The sequence below is a fragment of the Stegodyphus dumicola genome, chromosome 11, assembly GCF_044657685.1.
Source record: "Stegodyphus dumicola isolate Sdum_Otavi_A_Nest chromosome 11, ASM4465768v1".
Taxonomy (NCBI): Eukaryota; Metazoa; Arthropoda; class Arachnida; order Araneae; family Eresidae; genus Stegodyphus; species Stegodyphus dumicola.
In genome coordinates this window covers 144,342,582-144,352,007 of record NC_140778.1, presented here as the reverse complement: position 1 = coordinate 144,352,007, position 9,426 = coordinate 144,342,582, and positions in this window count along the sequence as shown.

Genomic DNA, 9,426 nt, shown 5'->3' with positions numbered 1-9,426 from the left:
AGTAAGAGTCTAACGACTGGTACTACTTATATGTATGAAGATCCAAGATCCAAGATCACTGCTCCCAAGGACCAAATTTACACCTCCTTGAACAAAATTAAACATTTCGGAAAAGCTAAGCAAATTCATTTTTGAATGTACGAAGTCAGATCACAAATCAAAATACCGGTTTTTATCACTAATGAGTGAGAGCGCCACCTATAGGTGAATTGAATCGTGGATTGAATGACGATTAAATATAACTTGTCCAAAACTACATGTACTCATTTATGTAATACATGTTTACATGGTTTGGCTGTTGTGTATATACCTGAAAATTCACCAGATACGTGGCAGTTTTACCAAATGTTGAAATTGGGGATATGTCTAATTAGAAAATATCACAATTTACATTAATTTTTAAATTTATGCAGATTTTTAAGAAATTGAATTACATCTTTTGTTTAAAAATTTACATGCACAATTAAATAATAAAAATAAATTAGTAATAACCAATTTCGTTTTTATGTGTGTGTATTTTATGCAAACTTCTACATGGGGTGACTTCAAAAAAAATTCTCCAAGAAATAAGAGTACCTGAAGAAGAACTGAAAAGAGGAAACCTCATTTCAAGGAAAGACTTGAGTAACATAAAGCATAAATTTGGGATTTCAAATACATTAAGCGGGTGTCATAATGAAAACGATGCTCTTAGTGTAAAGTCATGGGTTGAGGGCATGAAAGAAAAGGCAGACAATGTTGTTTTGTTTTAAAGAACAGGGAATGAAGCATGATCATCTGAATGAAAATGATTTTCTCCTGATAATCATGACTCCTGTACAAAAACATATGCTTAAGGTATTTAGATGTGGAGATAGAATTTGTATTGACTCTACACATGGGCTTACAAATTATAATTTTGAGCTGGTAACTTTACTTGTGATTGATGAGTTTGAAGAGGGATTCCCTGTTGTATTTTGTTTTACATCATCTGTAAATTTTGAAACAATGTCACTTTTTTTAAAAATTGTACATTCTGAAGTTGGTGACATTAATTGTAAAATTTTCATGTCTGATGATGCACCAGTTTTCTATAATGCTTGGGAAAGTGTCTTCGGTGCAGCAATGTGCAGATTACTATGTGCTTGGCATGTAGACAGGGCATGGCAAGGCCATTTGAACAGTATTGGTAATAAAGAAAAGAAAAATAAAGTATATAAAGCATTAAAAAGTATTTTATATGAATTAGATGAAACTAGGTTTACTGTATGCTGATGGAATTTCTTACTGAGTTAGAAGGCGACACAAAAGAATTTTATGTCTATTTTAAAAAATATTATGCAAATCGGACAGAAATGTGGGCTTATTGTTATAGGAAATATGCCCGTATAAACACCAATATGCATGTAGAAGCCTTCCACAAAATTTTAAAATATATATATTTGGAAGGGAAAATAAGTAAGTGTGTGGATAATTCTATAAAAAGCTTAATATGCTACTTGGAAGATAAAAATTTTGATCGGTTATTAAAATACCATAAAGGGAAGATGACAAAAAAATTGTCAGTTTCTTTAAAAAGACACAAAGAAGGTATGCCATTGAGTTCAAATTGTGTAAAACTGAGTGACAACAATTGGAAAATTAAGTCCTCACAATCTGAAACAGTGTACTATATTAAAAAAAATTCAGACTACAATTGTACTGGTAAATGTGTAATATTTTTGTAAGTCATGTAATGAATGTGTGAGTACATTTACTTGTTCATGTCCAGATTATACAATTCAAAACAACATGTATAAACACATTCATGCTGTTTTAATTTCTGAAAATAAAAGTGTTGGTGCCAATGTATTGTACACAGGTTCACTGGCAAATTTTTGAGAAAACGTAAATTAAAGTGCTATTTCAGTAAATGATAATACAGTTTAAAAAAATAACAATATTTCAGTTAAAGAAAATAAAATTGAGATTCTGAAAGATAAATTAAATTCAATAATAATTAATTTAAATAACAAAACAGACATTGAACCCTGTGCATACAAAAGTGTATTAGGCCATGTTAATGCAATTCAAAATCTTCTACGAATAGATGAAGAAAATGCTACACTAATTGCTAAAGATGTAGTTTCTCCCTCAGAACCAAGTAACAAAAAAATAGTTCCACAGAAACGTTTTTACTCAGTAAAAAAGCAAAGTTCAAAAAAAACGTTTAAAATTAGCTAAACCTTCTACCAGTGAAAGATATGATTTCCAAAAAGTACTTTTAGGTGACCCTGTCATTAATTTTGGAAATGATCATATATATTAATAGTACAAAATCTCAAATCCAGAAGTCCAGTAACTGGAATGATCTATTGTCTCCACCTAATATATACTTATATTTCCCCCTTTTTTTAAAAAAATTTTTGTTCTCTTGATATAGTGTAGGAATAAATATGACATTTAAGTGAAAGCAAGTGTGGTATAAATGGATTTATGTTCCAATTAACATTTAATTATGCCCTTGAATAAGATCATCATAATACATCCTGTGGTGTAGAAAAATTAAAATTTCTGCTGCTCTGTGCTTGCATTTTAGCAGCATAATAGCCAGATTTCATAATGATCTGAAAGACTAAAAAATTTTAAAACCAAATAATTTGCAATTTTTATTACATATAAAAATTGGTGTTTAAAAATTTAGTATATAAGCACCTGTATTATATTGATCATTATATTGTGTAATTTTAATTCCATGCTTTTAAAAATATTATAATAGTAGCTGCATATTTATTTTTTTCTTAGGACTGTTTTCTCTATAAATTCATTTGGTACTCTTTTGTTTTTGTGACCAGATTCAAAGATGTATGTATGCATGCATATATAAATGAATGTATGTGTACATGCATGCATCTATGTATGTATACATACACACATTTCTGAGTCCAGTCCTGATATCAAAAGAGTACCATTCTTTTATTGGTGTTACATATGCAACAGTGAAGGTGAAAGTTGAGACAGGACCAGACAGCCACCAGGTCGCAATCAAAAGTCAAGGGGGGCCCAGGGCCTTAGTTTTGAGAAACCAGGTCTGGATAACATCAATAATCGCATGATCAAAAATCTCCCTGTTAAATTTATATTTTACCTAGCATTCTTGTTCAACACTATGCTAAGGCTAAAATACTATCCTAACAGCTGGAAGAGTGAGTGAGTGAGTGAGTGAGAGATTATGGCGCAAAACCAAAGTTCATTAGAGTGCGTCAAACGCGAGATGGGGTGAGTACAATTGATGAAATTAAAATTCAATCAATAAAAACAAGTAGATAAATGTACCAAATCCAGAGGATGAAGTCATATAAACACAAGTTAAAAAGCACATATTAAAATTCAAGACACAGTCTTCAAAACAAATTACATTTGGTAATAAAAGCCAATCTCTTTTAAATAATAAAATAAATTACAATTCACCTCTCTTCCGATTAAACGGTCGAGAGGTAAGTCACAGCTATTAAAATATTTCTGGCGAAGACTATTAAAACATGGACACTCAATTAAAATATGACGAACAGATAAACAAACATTACAATTAAAACAAACAGGCTCATTTTCAGCTTTGAGAAGATAGTTATGTGTGACTCGAGTGTGACCAATTCTGAGGCGAGTCAAAAGAACGTCCTCCTTACGATTTCCAACAATATCCCAATGCTCAATTCTAGGCTTGACGTTTCTCAACTTGTTGTGATGCTGAACATCCCAAAATTGCTGCCATTTTTTTCGGACCTTTCCCTTGATGACATTGCAGATATCTCTAAAAGGGATAAGGCGACTGGACAGTTCAACAGCAGATTTGGCTGCGATATCTGCAAGCTCATTTCCTTTTATTCCAACATGTCCAGGAACCCAGCAGTACAGGACTTCATAACCTCGAATCGTTAAATTTATATGAATTTTGAGAACATCCACTACCACAGGATTCTGAGTGTTGGGAAAAGCTTCCAAGGATTTAAGAGCACTATACGAGTCTGTGTAAACTATGAACTTTTTGTGGCAGAGCTTTGAGATATACAAAACACCATAATATATAGCAGTACAATTTTCCGAATCGTGGCCAATCTGTGAGCATCGGGCGCATGTGAGGCTGCCACGACAAGACGTCTTAGAATGGCCGAAACGCTGGCATTGGAAGCATCGCATAGGGTTGGGAATATAAGGTCTTACAGGACAATTTAAATATCCGGCCTTAATATTCTTTGGCAGATCAGGCGTGTTGAATGTAAGGATCACGTGTTTCGTATCGATCAACTTACCTTCCTTACGCATCTTGATCCGCCTAGCACCGCAGACATTTTGGTCGGATAGCTCGGAAGCGATCTCTTCTTCAGGAACGTACAGAAGGTCGAATTCCGATATTACGCCACGACAATAATTCAGTGTCTTATGTGCTGTTACAGTGACATTCGCTTGCCCAAGTTTAGTAATCTGAAGTAAAGAAGCAGACTGGGTGGCTGAGTTTGTATCAATAAGCAAGTCTCCGGAGCGGAGACGCTTTATGTTTCTCGGCTCACCAATACAAGACTGGATGTATTTATTTATTACGAAAGGAGACATCTTATGCATTTCGCCAGAAGGACTAGAGATGACTAGGAAACGGGGACTATTGTGATGATTTTTTTTATTTGCATCTGTCCGTAATTTTTTTGCAGAATTTTCAGAACTAGGTTGAGTGACAGGTTTAGTAGTAAACGTTTCAGAGCTAGGTTGAATGATTGGTTTATTAGTAGATGGTTCAGAGCTAGGTTGAGTGACTGGTTTAGCAGTATACGTTTCAGAACTAGGTTGAGTGACTGGTTTAGCTGTAGACGTTTCAGAACTAGTTTGAATGACTGGAGTTACCTCGAAATCTTTAATTAAGTAGATATGAGCAGAAGCCATAGTGAAAGAATAAAGATTCGGGTCCGACGGCCCCGCCCACCACGGAGCCCAACAAGGGAACACAGATTCCTGTGTTAGGGCCAGCCGGACCTATACGCAAACTGAAGCCCCACAGTCGGCTTTCCCGAAAGCAGGTACTCCCGAGAGCTTGACCCCAAGCCACTGACACAAGGACTAGTGACCAGCCGATTGACACCCGTGAGGACGACTAAGGTGCCTCCCGTTTAGCTGAAGCAGAGGCCAAAGTAGTGTGTTGGGGACAGTACCTCGCCCCTCAACTACCAGGACCCTCCTTTCCAGCGACACGGGTCTCCACGCACGGCAAACACGTGGGCAGTTTTCTCGCCACTCGAAGACTAGAGACAAGGACTGTTCCAGTCTCTCGTGACGAGCCCCAAACTCCGTAGAGAGAAACCACGAGGGAGAAGAGAAGGGAAAAAGTTCCAGCAAAGAGGAGAGGAGACGGAAAAGAGGATAGATCACTGGGGCTCCAGGATCGTGACACCCGTCTCATCAAGAAGATGATCCCCTGAAGGGCTAGGGTACCTCGGGATTGCCACACCCGTACTCACAGAAGTGAGCCCCCTGAGGGGCATTTCGCCAGAAGGACTAGAGATGACTAAGAAACGGGGACTATTGTGATGATTTTTTTTATTTGCATCTGTCCGTAATTTTTTTGCAGAATTTTCAGAACTAGGTTGAGTGACAGGTTGAGTGACTGGTTTAGTAGTAGACGTTTCAGAACTAGGTTGAATGATTGGTTTCTTAGTAGATGTTTCAGAACTAGGTTGAGTGACTGGTTTAGTAGTAGATGTTCCAGAACTAGGTTGAGAGACTGGAGTGACTTGAGTAACTGGAGTGATCTCGAAATCTTTAAATATATGTGTGAAGAAGCCATATTGAAGAGAAGAAAGATTCGGGTCCGACGGCCCCGCCCACCACGGAGCCCTACAAGGGAACACAGATTCCTGTGTTAGGGCTAGCCGGACCTATACGCAAACTGAAGCCCCACAGTCGGCTTTCCCGAAAGCAGGTACTCCCGAGAGCTTGACCCCAAGCCACTGACACAAGGACTAGTGACCAGCCGATTGACACCCGTGAGGACGACTAAGGTGCCTCCCGTTTAGCTGAAGCAGAGGCCAAAGTAGTGTGTTGGGGACAGTACCTCGCCCCTCAACTACCAAGACCCTCCTTTCCAGCGACACGGGTCTCCACGCACGGCAAACACGTGGGCAGCTTTCTCGCCATTTGAAAATTGGACGCAAGGGTTGTTCCAGTTTCTCGTGACGAGCCCCAAACTCCGTAGAGAGAAACCACAAGGGAGAAGGGATGGGAAAAAGTACCAGCCAAGAGGAGAGGAGACGGAAAAGAGAATAGATCACTGGGGCTCCAGGATCGTGACACCCGTCTCACCAAGAAGATGATCCCCTGAAGGGCTAGGGTACCTCAGGATTGCCACACCCGTACTCACAAAAGTGAGCCCCTGAGGGCCTGGTGGTATTTGAACTGTTATTCATAAAATTGAATTTTAAGCCGTTATTAAAGGTTGATCACTGAAAAACAGAAGACATGGGTCTAATACAGCCAGATTAGGTTGAAAGCTCAACATAGCTTTCATAAATGTAAAATGCCCTCATTAAAGCATCTAGTTGCCTGAGTTTAGGCATTGCTTTTTTGAAGGCAAGGAGTAGAATATGCTTGTCTACCGCTGGATCGCGGGAGATTTCAATTAAGCATTTTAGTGTAGATGCAAAGACATCGTCTGAATCAGTGCTACACTCTGCTGTGGCTGACACTGCTGGGGCTGCAGGGGCTTCTGCAACAGGCAGTCTTGGATTCGTGGATTTGAATCCGTGCTCGGTGGTGTTCTTCACCATCTGTGCATAAGATGGTGAACTGACATTGCTTGGGAGAGCAGGCATGGGACGTCTTGTCTCAGCAGTTGCTGGGGGCTTAGAAGAACCCTGTGGAGGAGCTGTCTGAGCAGCTGCCCTAGTCCTAGGCGCGGAATTTTTACCGCGAGCCCGTTTATTACCTGGGTATCGGGGACAAGATTTATATGAAGCAGGATGATCTCCACCGTAGTTGCAGCAAGTGGCAGGTACGTCTAAGCCTTTGGTACACTCACGTGCCGAATGGGGTCCAGAGCATCTGACACAAAGGATTGGAAGGGTGCAGAGTTCCGAAGAATGGAAAAAGCCCTGGCACCGAAAGCACTGAGTAGGGCCCTTGCGGCCGCAGTAACGCTCAATGCTGATCTCTGTGCCCCACATGTCAGTGACGGCAAACAGATGATCGAGGAAGGGGTGTGGGATAACTTGTAAATAAACAAGTGGCATTGGATGTCTGGAGCCAGGCTGAGTAAGCCGAACGATGCGATGCACTTTAAATCCCATCGCCTCAACTTCCTCTTTGATATCCCCGATATCAGTTTCAACAGGGAGGCCTGTGATGACAATTTTGACTGGCCGGTCCTGCTTTGATCGAAAGTTTTGAACTGGATGCCGTCTTGCTTCATCCAGCGGGTAACCTCCCTGAACTCCAGCTCTGTCTGAACAAAAATTTTGAGATAAGGTCCAGTCAGGATGCTCCGTAAATTAGGGGCAATTTCTCTCATGAAAGACACTTGTGTCTTCCAGTTTTTGCTGCTTTTGAGATGTATTGCCGGAATCTCAGACTGCGGTGGGGGGGGCGGTACGTTCCGTACCTGCTCGGAATTAACTCCCTCACTAGTACTTGCAGTATCAATTTCTGCGTCATTGGATTGGTCGCTGATTAATGAATTTTTGATTTTTTCATACTTGTTAGTATTCCTCTCCTTTTTAGGAGTAGCATTTTTTGAAGTGGCTGTCAATTTGGAATTTGGGTGAGTGAGTGAGTGAGTGATTATGGCGCAAAACCAGAGATGATTATGACGCGCCAAACAAAAGATGAGATGATTACAATTGATGACATTAAAATTCAATAAATAAAAACAAGTAGATAAATGTACCAAATCCAGAGGATGAAGTCATATAAACACAAGTTAAAAGCACATATTAAAATTCAAGAGACAGTCTTCAAAACAAATTACATTTGGTAATAAAAGCCAATATCTTTTAAATAATAAAATAAATTAGAATTGACCTCTCTTCCGATTAAACGGTCGAGAGGTAAGTCACAGCTATTAAAATATTTCTGGCGAAGACTATTAAAACATGGACACTCAATTAAAATATGACGAACAGATAAACAAACATTACAGTTAAAACAAACAGGCTCATTTTCAGCTTTTAAAAGGTAGTTATGTGTCACTCTAGTGTGACCAATTCTGAGGCGAGTCAAAAGAACTTCCTCCTTACGATTTTGGGTTAATTCCCAGTGCTCAATTCTAGGTTTTACATGTCTTAATTTATTTTGAAGCTGAACATCCCAAAGTTGTTGCCATTTTTTTCGGATCTTTTGTTTTACAACACAACAAATGTCTGCAAAAGGGATGAGACGACTGGACAGTTCAACAGCACATTTTGCTGTGATATCTGCCAGCTCATTCCCTTTTATTCCCACATGCCCGGGAACCCAGCAGTACAGGATATCATACCCACGATTCATTAAGTTTATATGTATTTTGAGAATATCCACTATTACTGGATTTTGAGTATTAGGAAAAGCTTCCAAGGATTTAAGAGCACTATACGAGTCTGTATAAACTATGAACTTTTTGTGGCAGAGCTTTGAGATGTACAAAAGACCGTAATATATTGCAGTTAGTTCAGATGTTAAGACTGAAAAAGCATGGTGCAGGCATCGGCTCTCAATGGAATCTTGAAATACAAAAGCCATCCCAACATGATCATTTGACTTTGATCCATCTGTGTATATCGGATGATAACTGCTATATTTGTGCCTGTGCTCAGCGAAGAGTTGTCTGTAAACGATCTCGTTAGTGCTCGCCTTTACGTGATGTTTGAAAATATCGAGAAGCTGGATCTGTGCATTTTCCCAAGGTGGAATTTCAAAATTCTGTACTGCTTGGGGGTACATATCAGAGAGGGAAAGTTCCTCAATGACAGGGCGAACTCTTAAAGGAAAAGTAGGAACACAGGATGGACGTGTTTCATATAATGTGTTACACTCATTATCGTGTAAGCACAGCTTATTGGGATGTTCAGGTTGGGATAAGATATTAAAATAATGTAAATAGGACAATTGCTCACGCCTCAGATAAAGGGATGGTTCGTTAGAGTCAACATATAGGCTCTGTACAGGAGAAGTCCTGAAAGCTCCTGAACAAATCCGCAAACCTTGATGGTGAACAGGATCCAGTTTTAACAAAACAGATGAGCGAGCAGATCCATAAACCACTGAGCCATAGTCCAGTCTAGAGCGGATAAGCGCTCTGTAAATGCGAAGCATGGAGCAACGCTCTGCACCCCAGGAGGTGTTCGCCAACACTTTTAAAATATTTAGTGTTTTGAGACATTTCTTTCTCAAGTTTAAAACATGAGAAAGGAAAGTCAATTTCTGGTCGAACGTTACTCCTAAAAATTTCAC